Genomic DNA, 20456 nt, shown 5'->3' on the forward strand with positions numbered 1-20456 from the left:
CTTGTCAGAGGCACTAAGCTCAATGGACAGCTTGGAGCCTTGGACCAATGGTAAAGTACTATTAGCCCCAGCTGTCCAATAAAAATGCTGCAGTTGAGGCACGCCTCTCACTGCAGTGTCATAGAAGAGGCATGTGTCTAAAAGACAAATTCTCCCTTCCAGCCCAGCCCTCTTAACTAGAAGGAAATAACGTGTTTATGTGTATAAGATTTACCCACAATCCCGTGTTTTTATCACACAGTTAAGAGGGAGAATGACAATCTGCTGCTGTTGAAAAGGTACTGTTATAATCAAGCTAAATCGTATATTATTTGCTAGAAAATTACTCAGAACCCCCAAACATTATTTATATTGTTTTAGCAGACACCCTAGGGAATAAAATGGTGGTCGTTGCAACTTTTTATGTTACACTGTATTTGCGCAGCAATTTTTCAAATGTGTTTTTTGGAAAAAACTGTTTCATGAATATAGAAAAACAAAAACCATAAAACACTAAAGATAACCCGATTTTTTTGTATAATGTGAAAGATGATGTTACACCAAGTAAATAGATACCTGACATGTCACGCTTTAAAATTGCACACACTCGTGGAATGGCGCCAAACTTCGATATCTAAAAATCTCCATAGGCGACGCTTTAAATTTTTTTACAGGTTACATGTTTAGAGTTACAGAGGAGGCCTAGTGCTAGAATTATTGCTCTCTCTCTAACGATTACGACGTATGTAACCTGTGTGTATCTGGCTCTGATACTAGCCAGTGCCTCACCAGCCACTCACCTCACCGCCCGTCCCTGTTCTCTACTCTATCCAAAACTAAAAGAAAATGTTTTGCCTTTAGTTATACGTTAAGGCTGGGTTCACACCTATGTAAATTGGATGTGGGTTTTCCTGCTTCTAATTCGCATAGCAGGAGATTGTGGCCGGCTCTCTATGGAGCCGGTTCACACATCTTCGCAGCAGCTCCGTGCGATTTGCGTCTTTTGGTCCGTTTCAGTTCCGAAGTCAGCCAAAAATTCAGGCTGAAATCGGACCTGAAACTGTGAATGGAGACGCACCGGACTCCTGCTGTGAGCTGCTGCATGTTGTAGTGTGATCCCAGCCTATTGTGAATTGGATGTGGGTTTCCCTGCATGACAATGGAGCCGGTTCACACATCTCCGGAGCGGCTGCTGAGCAAATTGTACAGGAGTCCTGTGCGTCTTTGTCTCCGTTTCAGGTCCGAATTCAGGCAAAAATTGTGGCCTGATTTGTCCCTGAAACGGAGAACAGGGACGCACCGGACCCCTGCTGTCAGCTGCATCCATGTTTAGTGTGAACCCAGCCTAAGGGTAAACTAGACTACTAGAGTCATATTGGTATTTTTTCAGTTTGTAAACTAATAGCGCAGTGGAAACGGTTAGCACTTCCACCTAGCAGCACTAGGGCTGTCAGTTTGTATCCCCACCATGATACTACCTGCTTGGAGTTTGCATGTTCTCCCTGTTCCTGTGTGGGTTTCCTCCAACATTCCAAAGACAAGCTGGTAGGTTAATTGTCTCCTGTATAAATTGGCCCTGGTATGAATGTGAGTTAGGGACCTTTAGATTGTAAACTCCTATACAGCGGCGGCTGGTGCTCAAAATTTTGGGGGGGGGGGGGGCGCAAAAACATTTTGAAAAAAAATCATCAAGTGCAGCCACTGTGCCATCAAACGCTGCCACTGTGCCCATTAAACGCTGCCACTGTGCCATCAAACGCAGACACTGTGCCCATCAACCGCTGCTACTGTGCCATCAAATGCTGCCACTGTGCCCTCAAATGCTGCCACTGTGCCATAAATTGCAGCCACTGTGCCCATCAAACGCTGCCAATGTGCCCAAACGCAGCCACTGTGCCCATCAAACGCTGCCACTGTGCCATCAATTGCAGCCACTGTGCCATCAAATGCTGCCAGTGTGCCCATCATATGCTGCCAGTGTGTCCATCAAATGCTGCCAGTGTGCCCATCATATGCTGCCAGTGTGTCCATCAAATGCTGCCAGTGTGCCCATCTCATGCTGCCAGTGTGCACATCACATGCTGCCAATCTGGCCATCATATGCTGACACCCTACTCACACACCCAACCCACCCCCCCGCGCGCGCGGATGGATCGCGGGACACCCTTCTCTGCACCCCGAGCCCACCCTTTTTTGAAGCCTATTAGAGCCTCTGGCTCTAATCAGGTGCTTAAAAAAAATACACCCCCTCCTGCCCCCGCCATAGGAGTCCATGTGTCCGGTGTCCTTTAAGGGGCCGGGTGCATGGATAGGGAGGCGGCAGCAGGGATGGGGGGGGGGGGGCGGCGGCACCACAATGCACGGACCACCACTGCTTCTATAATATTTATGTAAAGAGCTGCATAAATTGCCAGCGCTACAATGCAAGTACCTGTAATAAATAAATAAAATGAATGTTATTTGTATAACATAGAACCAGACAAATACTGAGGATATTCATCCAGCTGTATCAGTGTTTGAAACCTGAGAATCTACAATTCAAGTCTGTAATCGCAGCACAGCAGTAAACCAGATATCTGAGACCCTCAAGCGCCAGACTCGCACTTTCCACCTGCTGACTGCACCAAGGGTAAATATAACATTTTTATATTCTGTATTTAACATGTGGCTGACTAAATAGAAAGCATTTGTTTATCACTCCTAAGCTTAACACACAAAAAAGAAAATATTTGAAAAAAACCTGTTTTAGTCATATTAAGTGTTTAGGCAAAATGCACCTTTCAGTAGGGGCGGACTGACCATTCGGGCACTCGGGCACTGCCCGTGGGCCCCATGCCACTAAGGGGCCCCATCAGGGTTGCCAGCTTCAATAAAACCAGGGACAGTATGTAAAAATCTGTGGGTTTTTTTTATATCCCAAGATTATAGCTGCCCCGCCTCTCCAGTACCTTTTCAGTGTGTGTATGTGTATTCTGTGTGTGTATACTGTGTGTGTATATTGTGTGACTGTGTGTGTATATTGTGTGTCTGTGTGTGTATACTGTGTGTGTATATTGTGTGTCTGTGTGTGTATATTGTGTGTGTATATTGTGTGTCTGTGTGTGTATTCTGTGTGTGTATACTGTGTGTGTATATTGTGTGTCTGTGTGTGTATATTGTGTGTGTATATTGTGTGTCTGTGTGTGTATTCTGTGTGTGTATACTGTGTGTGTATATTGTGTGACTGTGTGTGTATATTGTGTGTGTATATTGTGTGTGTATATTGTGTGACTGTGTGTGTATATTGTGTGTCTGTGTGTGTATACTGTATGTGTGTGTGTGTGTATACTGTGTGGCCCCATAATCTATTGCCCGGGGGCCCCATAATCTCCTATTGCCCGGGGGCCCCATGAGTTGTCAGTCTGCCCCTGCCTTTCAGTAACTTTGAAAAGTCACAATGCAATCAGCAGGCACACATTATATAGAGCTGATGTGAATGGGCCCCAAATCGCAGTGCACTGGCTGGGTGAAAGTTTCAGACCCCGGAGCAAACGGAAATGTGTGCTCGATGTAACATCTCCTAATGTGAGGCTCAATACATCACGGTAACAATATACTGATCTACGGTTACTCTTTATTTATTGGTGTAGCGCTTGTGGTTTATTGCATCGGCCCACCGCAGACACCTTGTTATTAAATACCTGTAAAAGGGCAGGCTGGGTATAAATTGCCCTCTGGAAGTTGGAAGACACGCACTTTATAGTTGCCTTTTGCCTTTATTCACTGAGGGCTTAAATCTTCAGATCTCATTTTGCCTGTCAGAGCCTGGAGGCCGGATTATCTCCATAGCAGCAACACCGCTAAAGGCTGACAGTATCATTTTTATTCCGGAGAGCACGACGGCACTCTACACCTCCTCTGCTATGTAGGCGACAGCCAAGATTGAAACCATACTTGTTAGAATGAAAGCTCCGCAATAAATGTACATTAAATCCAGATTCCAGCCCAAAGTTTTTTTTTAAGTTCAGTGTATAGATCTGAGAATAGAAATACTTCTGGCAAATTTGTATAGCTGCCTGTGACCCTGTTGGGGAGAATTCACCTCACTTCCTGTCCCAGTGACAGCAGGAGCAGTTTTCACCCAGGCATAAAGCCCCTTTCACACTGGAGCGGTTTGCAGGCGCTATTGCGCTAAAAATAGCGCATGCAAACCGACTTGAAACTGACGCTGCTGTCTCTCCAGTGTGAAAGCCCCAAGGGCTGGAGCGATGCGCTGGCTGGAGAGAAAAAAAACGCCTGTAAACAGCATCTTTGGAGTGGTGAAGGAGCGGTGTATTCACCGCTCCTTCGCCGCTCCTGCCCATTGAAATCAATGGGGCAGCATGGCTATACCACCGGCATAGCACTGCTGTATCGGCGCTTTGCGGGCAGTTTTAACCCTTTTTCGACCACTAGCGGGGGTTAAAACCGCGCTGCTAGCGGCCAAATACCGCCGCTAAAACAACGGTAAAGAGGCACTTTTTACCGCCATTTTACCGCTGACGCGCCCACCACCCCAGTGTGTAAGGAGCCTTATGGAAATCATAAAGTGGTTAAAAAGGCTAAGACCCCTTTCACATTGGGGCGTTTTTCAGGCGCTTTAGCGTTAAAAAAAGCGCCTGTAAAGCGCCTGAAAGAAGCCTCATCTGCAATCCCAATGTGAAAGCCCGAGTGCTTTCATACTGGGGTGCTGCGCTGGCAGGGTGTCAAAAAAAGTCCTGCAAGCAGCTTCTTTGCAGCGCTTTCATGTTTTTGCCACCGGGCTGGGTGCGCTGATGGCCCGAGCCCTTTCACACTGCCAGCGCCCGAAAAACACCTGAAAAACGCCCCAGTGTGAAAGGGGTCTTAGGCCGGGAAAAAAAGTCCTGCTAGCAGCATCTTCGGAGCGGTGAAGGAGCGGAGTATACACCACTCCTTCACCACTCCTGCCCATTGAAATCAGCGTGGGATAGTGCGGCTATACCGCCAGCAAAGCGCCTCTGCAGAGGCACTTTGCGGTGGTTTTTAACCCTTTCTCAGCCGCTAGCGGGGGGTAAATCACCCCCGCTAGCGGCCGAATACCGATGGTAAAGCGCCGCTAACAATAGCGGCGCTTTAGCGCCGACGCCACCCCCGCCCCAGTGTGAAAGGGGCAAAACCTCCCCGCTAGCGGCCGAATACCGACAGTAAAGCGTCGCTAACAATAGCGGCGCTTTACCGCCGACGCCGCCCCAGTGTGAAAGGGTCCTCAAGCGGCGCTTCACTGCGCTGGCAGTGTGAAAGGGCTCGGGCTTTCACATTGGGATTGCAGATGAGGCTTCTTTCAGGCGCTTTACAGGCACTTTTTTTAACGCTAAAACGCCTGAAAAAAGCCCCAGTGTGAAAGGGGTTTAAAGGTTTTAATGCATTCTCTAAATTCCTGTCAGGTGTGGCTGCTCCCTAGCCCCCCTTAGCCACTTAAGCCCCAGAAGGATTTGCCCCCTTAATGACCAGACCATTTTTTGCGATACAGCACTGCGTCGCTTTAACTGACAATTGCGCGGTCGTGAGAGGGTGTACCCAAACAAAATTGATGTCCTTTGTTTCCCATAAATAGAGCTTTATTTTGGTGGAATTTGATCGCCACTGCGGTTTTTATCTTTTGCGCTATAAGCAAATAAAGAGCGGCAAAAACAATTTGTTTTACTTTTTGTTATATTACATATCCAAAAAAAATATATAAAAAAAAACAAATTTATTCCTCAGTTTAGGCCGATACGTATTCTATTACATATTTTTGGTAAAAAAAAAGCAACAGGCGTATATTGATTGATTTGCGCAAAAGTTATAGCGTCGACGAAATAGGGGATAGATTTATGGCATTTTTATTATTATTTTTTTTTTTTTACTAATAATAGCGGCGATCTGCGATTTTTACCGGGAGTGCGACATTGTGGCGCACAGATTGGACACTTTTGACACTTTTTTTGGAACCATTGACATTTTTACAGTGATCAGAGCTAAAAATAGCCACCAATTACTGTAAAAATGTCACTGGCAGGGAAGGGGGATAACACTAGGGGGCGATCAAAGGGGTTAAATGTGTTCCCTAGGTGTGTTCTAACTGTAGGGGGATTGCCTGCCAGGGACATGACAGAGATCACTATTCCTGATCACTGGGAACAGTAGATCACTGTCATGTCACCTGTCAGGACGGGGAATCATCTTGTTTACAAAGGCAGTTCCCCGTCCTGCCTCTGTAATAGGCGATCGCGGGTCGTCTGCAGACATCGAGTCCGCCCGACCCGCTATCGAGCCGCCGTACAGCTGGGCATTTTGCGCAGGAGAGCCGACCTGCCACTGTATAATGGCAGCGGCTGGTCGGCAAGCGGTTAAAGTGGTTCTAAAGGCACAAGGTTTTTTATCGTCATGCATTCCATGTATGAATGTTAAAAACCTTCAGTGTGCAGCAGCCCCCCCTAAAACTTACCAGAGCCCCCTCTTGATCCAGCGATATTGACGAGAGCCTTGCCTCTTTGGGGACTCGCACTCCTGATTGGCTTTTGGCAGCAGTGGGAGCCAACGGGAGTGCAAGTCCCCGGTGAGGCAAGGCTCTCCTGGACATCTCTGTCAAGCACAGCCAATGAGCCAATCAGGAGACAGAGGGGACGGGGCCGAGCCCTGACATACAGAGTCGCGGGTCAGGTGCGCACCTGCTTGGGTGTCCCCATAGCAAGCTGCTTGCTTTGGGGGTACCCAGTAGGGTGGAGGGGCCAGAAGCGCCGACGTGGGACCCGAGAAGAGGAGGATCCGGGCTGCTCTGTGCACAACTATCGCACAGAGCAGGTAAGTATAACATGTTTGTTATTTTAAAAAAATAAAAAGTGTACCTTTTAATATCACTTTAACTTTTAACGTTCTAAATATTCTTCAATTTACTGGAAAATAAAAGTGTTTTGCTGCAGTCTTTGTCCCAAATGCCTGTAGAAAGAGTTGGGACGTCTACCCAATGCAGGCACATAGAGATGCACTATATTACCAAAAGTATTGGGACGCCTGCCTTTACATGCACATGAACTTTAATGGCATCCCAGTCCTAGTCCGTAGGGTTCAATATTGAGTTGGCCTCCCCTTTGCAGCTATAACAGCTTCAACTCTTCTGGGAAGGCTGTCCACAAGGTTTAGGAGTGTGTCTATGGGAATGTTTGACCATTCTTCTAGAAGCGTATTTGTGTGGTCAAGCACTGATGTTGGACGAGAAGGCTTGGCTTGCAGTCTCCACTCTAATTCAACCCAAAGGTGTTCTATGGGGTTGAGATCAGGACTCTGTGCAGGCCAGTCAAGTTCCTCCACCCCAAACTCACTCATCCATGTCTTCATGAACTTTGCTTTGTGCACTGGTGCACAGTCATGTTGGAACAGGAAGGGGCCATCCCCAAACTGTTCCCACAAAGTTGGGAGCATGGAATTGTCCAAAAAAGCGTTTTTTTTTTCTTTTTTGCACGTGATTGGGTATTCTTTTCAAAGTGAAGCTTTACCTCATTTAGACCCCGTTTTTCAGGCGCATGTAAAGCGCCTGAAAAAAAGCCTCATCTGCAATCCCAGTGTGAAAGTCCGAGGGCTTTCACACTGGGGCGCTGTGCTGGCAGGATGTCAAAAAAAGTCCTGCCAGCAGCTTCTTTGAGGCGCTTTAGAAGTGGTGTATACACCGTTCCTAAATTGCTCGATGTTTGCTGTAAGGTAAATATACATCACGGAACATGTGCACTACTCTTCAGTGTATATCCACTTATCCTCCGGGAGATTTACCCCCCTTTATGACCAGGCCATTTTTTCCCATACAGCACTGCGTTACTTTAATTGACAATTGCACGGTCATGCAACGCTGTACACAAATACAATTTATGTCCTATTTTCTATAAATAGAGCTTTCTTTTGGTGGTATTTGATCACTTCTGTGGTTTTTATTTTTTGTGCTATAAAGAAAAAAAGGCAGTTTTGGAAAAAAAAGCAAAAAAAAAATACAGCATGTAGCACAATGGCTATTGTTAGCGGCGCTTTACCGTCGGTATTCGGCCGCTAGCGGGGTAGTTTTACCCCCCGCTAGTGACCGAGAAATGGTTAAAAACCACCACAAAGCGCCCCTGAAGAGGTGCTATGCTGGCAGTATAGCTGCGCTGTCCCATTGATTTCAATGGGCAGGAGTGGTGTATACACCGCTCCTTCACCGCTCCGAAGATGTTGCTAGCAGGACTTTTTTTGCCGTCCTGCTAGCGCACCGCTCCATTGTGAAAGCCCTCAAGCCTTTCACACTGGAGAGACAGCAGCGGCTGTTTCGGGTCGGTTTGCAGGTGCTATTTTTAGCGCAATAGCGCCTGCAAACCACCCCAGTGTGAAAGGGGCCTTACTGTTATGCCCCGTACACACGATCCGAAAATCGTACGAAAAATGCCGCATTAGAATCGATCATACGATAATCGGATCGTTAGTACAGAGCTTTCGAGAGCCGATCAGGACAGTTCATCCGATATTATTCTATCGGACATGCATGGAAATTTTTTTCGTACGATGCCAGATCGTACGATTTTCGTTTCATCAGTACACCTATCGTTCGAAAATGCAATACAAATGCATTACAACACATGACATTACTTCCGAATTTTTATGCTGTCGTACGGGAATTTTCGTGACTTTAGTAAACTCATCAGATTCGACGTGAGATCAGCATGCAAAAAAAAACAGCCGATCATTCCTCCGATAATCGGATCGTGTGTACGGGGCATTAGACAGGTTATTTGGTTGTCTGCAGGCTGGTGGTAAGTTAAGCTTGTTTTTTTCCCTTGGATTTATCCTTGTCCTTGTTTATACCTGTTGTTAGCCTTCCAATGCTTCTTACTGCGATAGCCAGCTATAGGTGTGAGCAAGTGGCGTTTTTTTGTATCAGGGACTACATTGAAGTTGCATAGATATGAACGGCACTCATTGTAAATCATGGGGTAGGACTTATCATGTGACTTTGCCGTCTGAAGTCGCTGCAAAAGTCACACAAGTCTGAAAGGGGCCTAATGCCGCGTACACACGATCGGAAATTTCCCCAGTAAAAGTCCGATGTGAGCTTTTGATCGGAAATTCCGACCGTGTGTATGCTCCATCGGACTTTTGCTGGTGGAATTCCCGCCAGCAGCAAAAGATTGAGAGTAGGTTCTCTATTTTTCGGTCGGAAAAAGTTCCGATCGGAAATTCCAATTGTGTGTACAAATTCCTACGCGCAAAATTTCTATGCATGCTCGGAAACAATTTGACGCATGCTCGGAAGCATGGAACTTAATTTTCTCGGCTCGTTGTAGTGTTGTACGTCACCGCGTTCTTGGCGGGTCACTTCAAAACGTCACTTCCGCCCATAGCTATTAAAGGGCCTTTTTTTTTTTTTTTTTTTTTTTTTTATTGCATTTTAGTGTAAATATGAGATCTGAGTTTTTTTTGACCCCAGATCTCATATTTAAGAGGTCCTGTGATGCTTTTTTTCTATTTCAAGGGATGTTTACATTCCTTGTAATAGGAATAAAAGTGACACAATTTTTTATCTAAAAGAACAGTGTAAAAATAAAAAATAAAAGATAAAATAAATAAGAAAAAAATAAATACATTTTTAAATGCTCCTTGTCCTGCTGAGCTCGTGTGCAGAAGCGAACGCATACATGAGTAGCGCCCATATGAAAACGGTGTTCAAACCACACATGTGAGGTATTGCCGCGATCGGTAGAGTAATAATTCTAGCTCTAGACCTCCTCTGTAACTTAAAACATGCAACCTGTAGATTTTTTTAAACGTCGCCTATGGAGATTTTTAAGGGTAAAAATTTGTCACCATTCCATGAGCGGGCGCAATTTTGACATGTTGGGTATCAATTTACTCGGTGTAACATTATCTTTCACAATATAAAAAAAAATTGGCTAACTTAACTTTTGTCTTATTTTTTAATTCAAAAAAGTGTATTTTCTCAAAAAAAAGTGCGCTTGTAAGACCGCTGAGCAAATACAGAGTGACAGAAAGTATTGCAACGACTGCCATTTTATTCTCTAGGGTGTTAGAAAAAAAAAATTTCTAGCAAAAAAAAAAAAACTGTTTTTAATTTGTAAACAACAAATCTCAAAAAGAGGCTCTGTCCTTAAGTGGTTAAATTCATATTATTAATTAAAAAGTTGAGTATAATACAATTATATATAAAAATATATATTTTTTTTTAAACTGTCATTTTCGGTTTCGGTTTGCGGCCAAGTGCAACGTGCGTTTTCGGTTACGGTAACAAAATTTCCATTTGGTGCATTTCTAATAAACAAATGTCTCATTCACACTGTACAGGCCTATGTCCCGGTGTGAATGAAACCTAACAATCAATAGCGCCGCAAGCGCTTTTTTTTTTTGTCATTTTGTGCGTGTTCGCACGCCACGCTAATGTGAAAGCAAGCTTATAGTGCAATTATGTGGCATCTTATTAAAAGTCTGATAAAAGGTAATGAAAATAAGAGCTCAGCACGCCATTATCTCTCTGTTCTGAATCATGTCATACAGGTTTTTGCAGCAGTTTTCATGGACCACTCATAGGACTCACCTGATGATTCCAGGAATGGGGGCCCCTGGGATCCTGTGGCGTCCAGTAGAATGCACAGTAATGTCCCCAGTCCATGCAGTGATGCAGGAAGTGCAGAGAGGTGTAGAGGAGTAACAGCAGCGTGCTTGTCGCTTAGCAACCTGGAGGCCGACCGCCCCTGGGAGTGTAATCAGGCTGTTGTACTATTGTCATTCATGGCAGACACAGCAAACATCCCTCCACCCTGACTGAAAACTGATCTGTATACAACACACACAGCCTTCACCTTACAGCCTTATACTTCTCTGTACACAAACAGCCATTACCTTACAACTAGGCCTCACTTTACCTCAGATAAAGGGCGCCCACCATGTCTGTATCAGTGTGCAAAGAAAACAGAAACTAGTAATAAAACTACTTGAAGACCTGGCTTTTTTCTGGCACTTTTTGCTAAAGCCTCGTACACACGCTTAGATTTTCGGACGACCGAACGTCCGTTTTTGGTGGCATGCTAGTCTCATATCGAAAGTGAAGTGGTAACTCACAATACGAAAATTTTCGTACGACAGAATACAACGTCAGAATTGACGTAATGGGGGTTATTTACTAAAGGCAAATCCACTTTGCACTACAAGTGCAAAGTGCACTTGAAATTGCACTGAAATTGCACTTGGAAGTGCAGTCACTGTAGATCCGAGGGGGACATGCAAGGAAAATAAAAAACAGCATTTTAGCTTGTACATGATTGGATAATAAAATCAGCAGAGCTTCCCCTCCTTTCAGATCTACCCCTCAGATTTACAGCGACTGCACTTCCAAGTGCACTTTCAGTGCAATCTCAAGTGCACTTTGCACTTGTAGTGCAAAGTGGATTTGCCTTTCATAAATAACCACAATGTATTGAATAGTTTTGTATGTGTTCTTTCGTTTCTGAGCATGCGTAGTCTCGCTCTTATGATTTTTTTCGAACGAAAACCGTACTGATGAAACGAACATCGGACGTTAATTCACATCCGACAAAAATTTTATCTGACGAAAAAGCAAAACTGGCTGTTCGAGAGCACCATACTAACGATCCAAAAATCAACAGACCGCTTGTCGTACACATTTTTCCATCCGATTTTCATATTGTGAGTAACGAAAAGCACAAAAGCGATGCGAGAAAAGCACAAGATTCGCTGTGTTTCCCCGCATCGCACTCTAATGCCGCATACACACAATCGGAATTTCCAACGGAAATGTTCGATGTGAGCTTGTTGTCGGAAAGTCCGACCGTGTGTATGCTCCATCGAACATTTGCTGTCGGAATTTCCGCACACAAATGTTTGAGAGCAGGTTCTCAAATTTCCCGACAACAAAACTTGTTGTCGGAAATTCCGAGCGTGTTTACACGGGTTCGATGCACAAAATTCCACGCATGCTCTGAATCAAGTACGCATGGCGCACTGGCTATTGAACTTCCTATTTCATAGTCCCGTCTTACGTGTTATACGTCACCGCGTTCTTGACGTTCGGAATTTCCGACAACATTTGTGTGACCGTGTGTATGCAAGACAAGTTTGAGCCAACATCCTTTGGAAAAAAATTCACGGTTTTGTTGTCGGAAAATCTGATCATGTGTACATGGCATAAGTAATCGCATGGCGTCCATGCAATCTGCTGCCAATGTCATTGTCATCTAAGGGACACCCCGAAATGGATGACAAAACACAGTGTGAATGCCAGAATTGCATCACATGGGTGTGAACACCCATGTGATGTGATGCAGGTGCAGGAGAAAAAAGGGTCCATTTGGGTGCAGATGAGATTTTAGCCATACAAAATGTATGGCTGAAATCGCTCTGCACAGACATCGCATGTGATGTACACAGGAACACAGTGAGATTCCTGTGTGAATCACATGCAGTGTTTTCCCACGCACCAGTGTGAACTCAGCCTAAATCAGTATCTTTTTCTAGAAAATTACTTATAACCCCCAAACATTAAAGTTTTTTTTTTTTTTTTTTTTTTTTTTAGCAGAGACCCTACGGATTAAAATGGCGATAGTTTTGCAAACGCAGTTTTTGGGGAAAAAATACACTTTAATGAATTAAAAAGAAACAAAACACAATATATACCCCATTTTTTTTGTATAATGTGAAAGATGATGTTACACCAAGTAAATAGATACCTGACACGTCATGCTCTAAAATTGCACACGCTGATGGAATGGCGACAAACTATCGTACTTTAAAATCTCCATAGGCAACATTTAAATACCTTTGTAGGTTACCTGTTTAGAGTTACAATGGAACCTCGGATTACGAGTATAATCCGTTCCAGGAGTATGCTCGTAATCCAAAGTACTTGCATATCAAAGCGAGTTTTCCCATTGAAGTAAATGGAAATGAAAATAAAAAACATTGACTTCAATGGGATGCAATACCGCATGCGGCCAGAGGCGGGGGGCGCCGGAGAGCCTCGGGAACGGCTGAAAAGGCCCGAGCACACTTCGGCTGACCTCGGCAAACCTCGGAAAGACTCCGTTCACGAGCCTTTCCGAATTTTACCAAGGTCAGCTGAACTGTCCTCGGGCCTTTCCGTGCATTTCCGAACGCGACAATCGGCGTTGTTCGGCTCTGGCGCCCCCCCCACCTGAATCATGCTTGTTTTGCGAGACAACACTCGCAAACCGAGTTAGCATTTTTAGAAATACAGTGCTTGTTTTGCGAAACGCCTGTTAACCGCGTTTCTTTTGGCCTGACCCAAGGTTCGCAAACCGAGGTTCCACTGTACAGAGGAGGTTTAACGCTAGAATTATTGCTCTCACTCTAACGTTTGTGGTGACACCTCACGTGTGTGGTTGCGTGCACAACTTACCTATGTGTTCACTTCTGTGCACGAGCACGGAGGAATTGGGGCGCTTTAATATTTTTATTTATTTTTTGCTTACTTATTTTACTTTTTATTTTTACACTGTCCCGTTATTTTACTTTTATTTTGTTATCACTTCTGTAAACATCCTTACTAATAGAAATAAGGACGACAGGTCCTCTTTATGGAGAGATCTTCGGTCAAATCTCTCCTTTAACAGAAGATAAACATTTTTTTTTTGTTTACTTTTGCTTAAAAAAAAAATTACTTCCAGCCTGGACTGGAAGGAACGTCAGGGCATCACCCCGGTCCTCCAAGGCCATAGAGTTGATCAATTCACACTACTCGTAGATTTGCGCTTGCTCTAAAATAATCTAAAAATTATAAGCAGCTAACACCACAACTAGAATCGTTGCCCAACAAATAAATAATTTACAGAAATGTGTAGCGCTAAAATAGCAAGATACCTTAAAACTAATACGTTTAAAAGGCCTATACCCAAAGTATAGTATACATATAAAAGTACATGCAAAGTCTGACTGAAAATCAAAAGTGTATCAAAAGGACAGTCAATGCGTTGGAATTGAGTGGGTTGCTACCCCAAACGTGAAGTGAGGAGCGCCTTCACCAATACACAGCAGAAAGGTTTCAGAAGGTGATGTTCTGCAATCACTTGAAAGTCTCATCAATACATTGGATAATCCATCTTTAAACCAAACTCATATCATACACCACTGTGTCTTCAAAACATGCAGTGCGCTTGGATGTTATAGATGGGGGCTTACCGGAGGGTTTGAACCCAAGACAGCATATACTGTGAGGGTCAAACCAGCTTTTATTGCACCCTGGCAATGGTGAGAAGATCTTTGCAGCCTGAGGATAATGAGAGGGGCTTTTCTAAAGGTGTATCTTCTCCACACGTATTGCTGGATCTCTCCACGCAGGGTTCATAAAGGGCACAAAAGGGACTACATAGCGTGATACCGTAAACACCGTAATTTATTAAAATTAAAAGAAATACACTTACATGATGAAGTAGATAAAAAGCGCTTGTACATAAAAAATGGGGCGGCAGTGGAGTCCTCCCGACGCGTTTCGTCTGAGTAGACTTCGTCCTGGGGTACCCTCCACTGCAGCCCGACTCCCTAATATAGGAACTGTAATCCTCCTGATGTGAATCCAGCCCGTTCGATTCCAAAAGCAGCACTTCCGGGTTGCCCAAGATGGCGGACCCGCGTGCGTTCCAGACCTCGTTTTGGTGGGTGTATCCATGCGTTCCACCCTCCAAAACGGAAGCCAGATGTTCCCCATGTGTCTGAGATAAAGCACTGTCATCTTATTGTGATGAAACATCGAAATTAGTCTTAGATTGCAGTGTAGCAGATTATTAGAGCTAATTGGTGGTGTTTTTTATCGTCTTTCGAACACCAGCGAGATCACGCCGCATCTCGCGATGTGACGCTATAGCGTCACGACGCTGAGGCGGAAGTGTTCACAAGAAGCACTACGCCTGCGTTCCACTGGTGGTTAACCGGAAGTTCCCGGATCTCAGCTAATCTCGCGATATCGCGCTGTGACACCACAGCGCAAAAACAGAGTTGGTTGTATAGGTCAACCGCTTGCGTTCCACTTGTGGTTATCCAAAGGTACACAGTGGAACGGCGGGTTGAAACCAGCTTCACTAAAATGGCTTATCTGTCAGTTACTAAGTAAAGAACTGGGGGCCAAAAATTACTCACATAATAAGCACCATAAGGGGGCGATGTGATAATAATGTAAGTAACTCGGTGTCACCCAGTCACATTACAACTGGGAGGAAGCAAAAAATAATTTATATAGCTGTGAACCCAAGTGTTTTAGTTACTTAACAGAATTAAGCGAGCTGGATTCACATAGGTGTGCCCATTTTGTAACATATACGACATATATGGCCTTATAGAGGGTGACAACCGTATATAAATACATCTAAAATGCAGACATAGAGATAGAAAATATACAGGAACACATACTTGGGAATGGATATTATATCCCTTATGATTCGTCCAGAAAGGCATTAACATCAACCTCTACGTTGAGCCCCGACGGGGCAAAAGTTTTTAGCTCATATGCCCAGAACATTTCGAGGCGTGATACACCCCTTGTTCTAGCACCCCCTCTCCAGGGTGGTGTATATTTGTCAATAATGACAAACTGTGATCCCTCCGGATTTCCACCGTGGAATTCCTTGTAGTGCCTAGGGACCGTGTGTTTGGGGTCTCTGCTTTTAATTAAGGCGATGTGTTCCCCCACCCTAATCGAAAATGTTCTGGTAGTACGGCCAATGTACTGTTTAAGGCATGGGCAAGTAATGAGATACACTACAAATCTCGTGCTGCATGTGCAGAATGGTTTTATCGTGTATCTCCTTCCCGTCACTGTAGAGGAAAATTCAGAAACTTTACGTGTTCTAATGTTATTATGCTGACATACCGTACATTTCCTACACGGAAAGAAGCCTGTCTAATCATGAAAGAACAGGGGACGGGTGGGAGGGTTTATAATGTTGGGGGCTATCTGTCCTTTTAAGGAGGGTACACCCCTGAAGATAACATTGGCTCCCTCTGGAATGAGTGGGCCCAGAATGCTGTCTTGCTTCAGGACGCCCCAATGTTTCCTCATGATGTTTTTAATTTGTCTGTGCTGTGTTGAGAAAGAGGTTAGCAGGGCCCATCTAAACCTCCCGTCAGATTCTTTTTTAGGTTTGACTTCCAGTAATGATTTCCTGTCAATACTGACAGCTTTTTGGATCTCCAGGTTCAGGTCATCAGTGTTATACCCCTTATCCTCAAACCTGGATTTCAAAATTTTGGCCTGTTCGAAAAATGTCTCCTTTTCGGTGCAATTCCGTCGGAGTCTTAGAAATTGGCTCCGAGGAACCGAATTTAACCACGAGACATGGTGACAACTATCAACAGGAATGAACCCGTTGCGGTCTGTGGATTTGAAATAAGTACTGAATCTAAATTCATTATTGATGATCTCTATCTGTAAGTCCAAAAAGTGGATTTTGGTCTTACTGGCTTGATAAGACAAGGCTATACCCCTATCATTATTATTCAGACACTCAAAGAACTCATCCAATGTTTCCATGGTGCCATTCCATAGGAGAAGGATGTCGTCTATGTAACGGGTCCATAAAACCAGAGACCTGGTCTCGTGGACATAGACGACATCCTCCTCCCACTTGGCCATGAACAGGTTCGCGAGACTAGGCGCGAATTTCGCCCCCATGGCCACTCCCCGTTGCTGGAGGTAGAAATTGTGGTTAAACCAAAAGTAATTGTGTTTTGCCGCGAACTCTAGTAATTCGACAAGATACTCGCACTGAAAAGAGGCCAAAGAATGTTCCTGAGATAAAAAGTGTTTGACGGCATCGATACCCTTATCGTGTGGTATGCACGTGTACAATGATGCCACGTCCGCCGTGGCCATGATATAGCCCTCCCTTAGAGGGGTGTTCTCAAGGAGTCTAATCGTTGAGCTGGTATCTTTTAAATATGAAGGTGTTTTCTTTACTAGAGGTTGCAGGAAAAAATCTATATATTTGCCTATTCTGGCCGTAATGGAATTTATGCCACTTACAATTGGCCTACCGGGGGGGCAAACTGGATCCTTATGGACTTTAGGCAAATAATATATAGTGGGGATTCTAGGTGCTGTAGGAATCAAAAAATCTTTCTCTCTCTTGTTCAGGATCTTTGATTCATATCCTTTTAAAACAAGTTGATGTAATTTTTGTTTAAATTTGTGTGTAGGATTATTAGGTAGCAGCTGATAAGTCCCTGGTTCACTCAAAATGCGATGCATTTCTGCTTCGTACTGGCACTTGTCCAAAATCACTATCCCCCCCCCTTTGTCCGCTGGACGGACTACCAAATCTTTACGCGCACACAGGGATTCCAAACCATCTCTTAACAATGGAGGATGGTGAGTGCGTTTAATGGGCAGTGAGGCTAAATCCTGTAAGACAAGGTCCCTAAAGATTTTTACAGCAGGGGCTGTGGGGACTGGGGGGGAAAAAAGGGAGGGATTCGATAGGCCGGAATGAACCGTTCCTGATGTGGATGCCGGGTAGTCAGTACGGACCGGGTTGGAAACCAGATACCTCTGTATATTGATCTTACGGATGTATTTGTGAACATCCATGAACGTATGGAACTTGTCAAGTTTTTTGGGGGGGGCATATTTAAGGCCTTTGTCTAATAAGGATAGTTCTGCTTCCGTGAGAGTTTGAGAACTTAAATTGTAGACACCTTGGCCTTTTACAGTCTTTGCCTTTTTTCTTCTTTGTACTCTCCTCCCCCCTCTGCATCCTCTCTTTGATTTGGGCCTCGTTTCCTTGAGTGTGGGGCCTCGCGAAAAAACTGGTTCCCGTGTGTATAGGGATTATGTATGTATGGAGATTGATCATAATCATCTCTCCTTCGTTCAGGGCTATACATCTCCCTGAGGGGTGAAAACCTATTGTGGGTGCGTATAGGGGAGGGGTAGTGGTGGTAAGGTCCATCCCTCTGTTGAGAATCCTGGCCTGATCTGTAATGTCTGGGGGAAGGGTGGTATGTACCATATTGGGAGCTGGTATCAGAATGTTGCGCCCTACCATGGGTATTACCTCTACCCCCCCTCCTACCTCTTGTATTATTTCTACCCCTGTGAGGGGTTTGAGGGCTATAGTGTTGCACCCGCGACTGGGAAACATGGGATACCCCACCACGTTTGTTTCCACCCCTCTGTGGACCACGACCACAAGAATGGATGCCCATGGGCTGAGATTGTGCAGTGGTGGTGTTTGGAGTTGGAAAGCCACCTGTTGAAATTATGCCAGCCGTGGTATCAGAGGAAACCTCCATGGGTGGGGTGACTTGCAACAGTTTTTGCCACCCAAACACTGTATGGTCCTTATAGTCACCTACATCCCTAGAATATTTCTTTTGTTTCTTTATCCTTTGGTCACGTTCCTCTTTCTCTAAGTGTCCCAAAAGGTTAGAGGAAAGGGACTTGTATTCCTGAGAGTTTTTATGAACTGAAAGTTTATCCTTCAAATCCTTGATTTCTCGATCTATCGCCTGAAGTCTAATGTTTTTCTTGGATATAAGAAACTGTAAAAAATTGATGCCTACATCGTTAAAGTATTTAAACCATGTTTCCAAATCAGTTTCACCCTGTTGGGGTTGGACTTCCCAACGGAGGCTTCTAGGGACCATTTGTTCAGTGATGTATTGCTGTAAGAAAACTAAATCCCATTGTAAATGGAGTTCAGTTGTCATTACATTTTTAAGTCTGAGGAACAGACCTCCAATTTCTGTGTTACTACCTGTTGTTATAAATACTCCCTCAGGGTTAACCCTGCGTGAGGCTCGGTAGTTAAACACATCCATGGTGGAATGATTCCACAGAGCAGCAGCAAAAATGATATTTCTAAATGTATATACCACAATTCACACTACTCGTAGATTTGCGCTTGCTCTAAAATAATCTAAAAATTATAAGCAGCTAACACCACAACTAGAATCGTTGCCTAACAAATAAATAATTTACAGAAATGTGTAGCGCTAAAATAGCAAGATACCTTAAAACTAATACGTTTAAAAGGCCTATACCCAAAGTATAGTATACATATAAAAGTACATGCAAAGTCTGACTGAAAATCAAAAGTGTATCAAAAGGACAGTCAATGCGTTGGAATTGAGTGGGTTGCTACCCCAAACGTGAAGTGAGGAGCGCCTTCACCAATACACAGCAGAAAGGTTTCAGAAGGTGATGTTCTGCAATCACTTGTCTTCAAAACATGCAGTGCGCTTGGATGTTATAGATGGGGGCTTACCGGAGGGTTTGAACCCAAGACAGCATATACTGTGAGGGTCAAACCAGCTTTTATTGCACCCTGGCAATGGTGAGAAGATCTTTGCAGCCTGAGGATAATGAGAGGGGCTTTTCTAAAGGTGTATCTTCTCCACACGTATTGCTGGATCTCTCCACGCAGGGTTCATAAAGGGCACAAAAGGGACTACACGTTTGGGGTAGCAACCCACTCAATTCCAACGCATTGACTGTCCTTTTGATACACTTTTGATTTTCAGTCAGACTTTGCATGTACTTTTATATGTATACTATACTTTGGGTATAGGCCTTTTAAACGTATTAGTTTTAAGGTATCTTGCTATTTTAGCGCTACACATTTCTGTAAATTATTTATTTGTTGGGCAACGATTCTAGTTGTGGTGTTAGCTGCTTATAATTTTTAGATTATTTTAGAGCAAGCGCAAATCTACGAGTAGTGTGAATTGTGGTATATACATTTAGAAATATCATTTTTGCTGCTGCTCTGTGGAATCATTCCACCATGGATGTGTTTGACTACCGAGCCTCACGCAGGGTTAACCCTGAGGGAGTATTTATAACAACAGGTAGTAACACAGAAATTGGAGGTCTGTTCCTCAGACTTAAAAATGTAATGACAACTGAACTCCATTTACAATGGGATTTAGTTTTCTTACAGCAATACATCACTGAACAAATGGTCCCTAGAAGCCTCCGTTGGGAAGTCCAACCCCAACAGGGTGAAACTGATTTGGAAACATGGTTTAAATACTTTAACGATGTAGGCATCAATTTTTTACAGTTTCTTATATCCAAGAAAAACATTAGACTTCAGGCGATAGATCGAGAAATCAAGGATTTGAAGGATAAACTTTCAGTTCATAAAAACTCTCAGGAATACAAGTCCCTTTCCTCTAACCTTTTGGGACACTTAGAGAAAGAGGAACGTGACCAAAGGATAAAGAAACAAAAGAAATATTCTAGGGATGTAGGTGACTATAAGGACCATACAGTGTTTGGGTGGCAAAAACTGTTGCAAGTCACCCCACCCATGGAGGTTTCCTCTGATACCACGGCTGGCATAATTTCAACAGGTGGCTTTCCAACTCCAAACACCACCACTGCACAATCTCAGCCCATGGGCATCCATTCTCGTGGTCGTGGTCCACAGAGGGGTGGAAACAAACGTGGTGGGGTA

At 44.1% G+C, this 20456-nt stretch overlaps 1 protein-coding gene across 1 annotated transcript in view; it reads right to left on the minus strand.

Moving 5' to 3' along the window:
• CFAP20DC (CFAP20 domain containing) overlaps positions 1–10694 on the minus strand; it is a 556698-nt gene extending 546004 nt beyond the window's left edge. Inside the window, exon 1 of the mRNA XM_073592150.1 lies at positions 10568–10694. The gene's annotated coding sequence lies outside the window, so the exon portion shown is untranslated. The remainder of the gene's footprint in view (positions 1–10567) is intronic.
• Between the last annotated feature and the right edge of the window lie 9762 nt (positions 10695–20456).

The sequence above is a fragment of the Aquarana catesbeiana genome, linkage group LG07 (assembly GCF_042186555.1).
Source record: "Aquarana catesbeiana isolate 2022-GZ linkage group LG07, ASM4218655v1, whole genome shotgun sequence".
Taxonomy (NCBI): domain Eukaryota; kingdom Metazoa; phylum Chordata; class Amphibia; order Anura; family Ranidae; genus Aquarana; species Aquarana catesbeiana.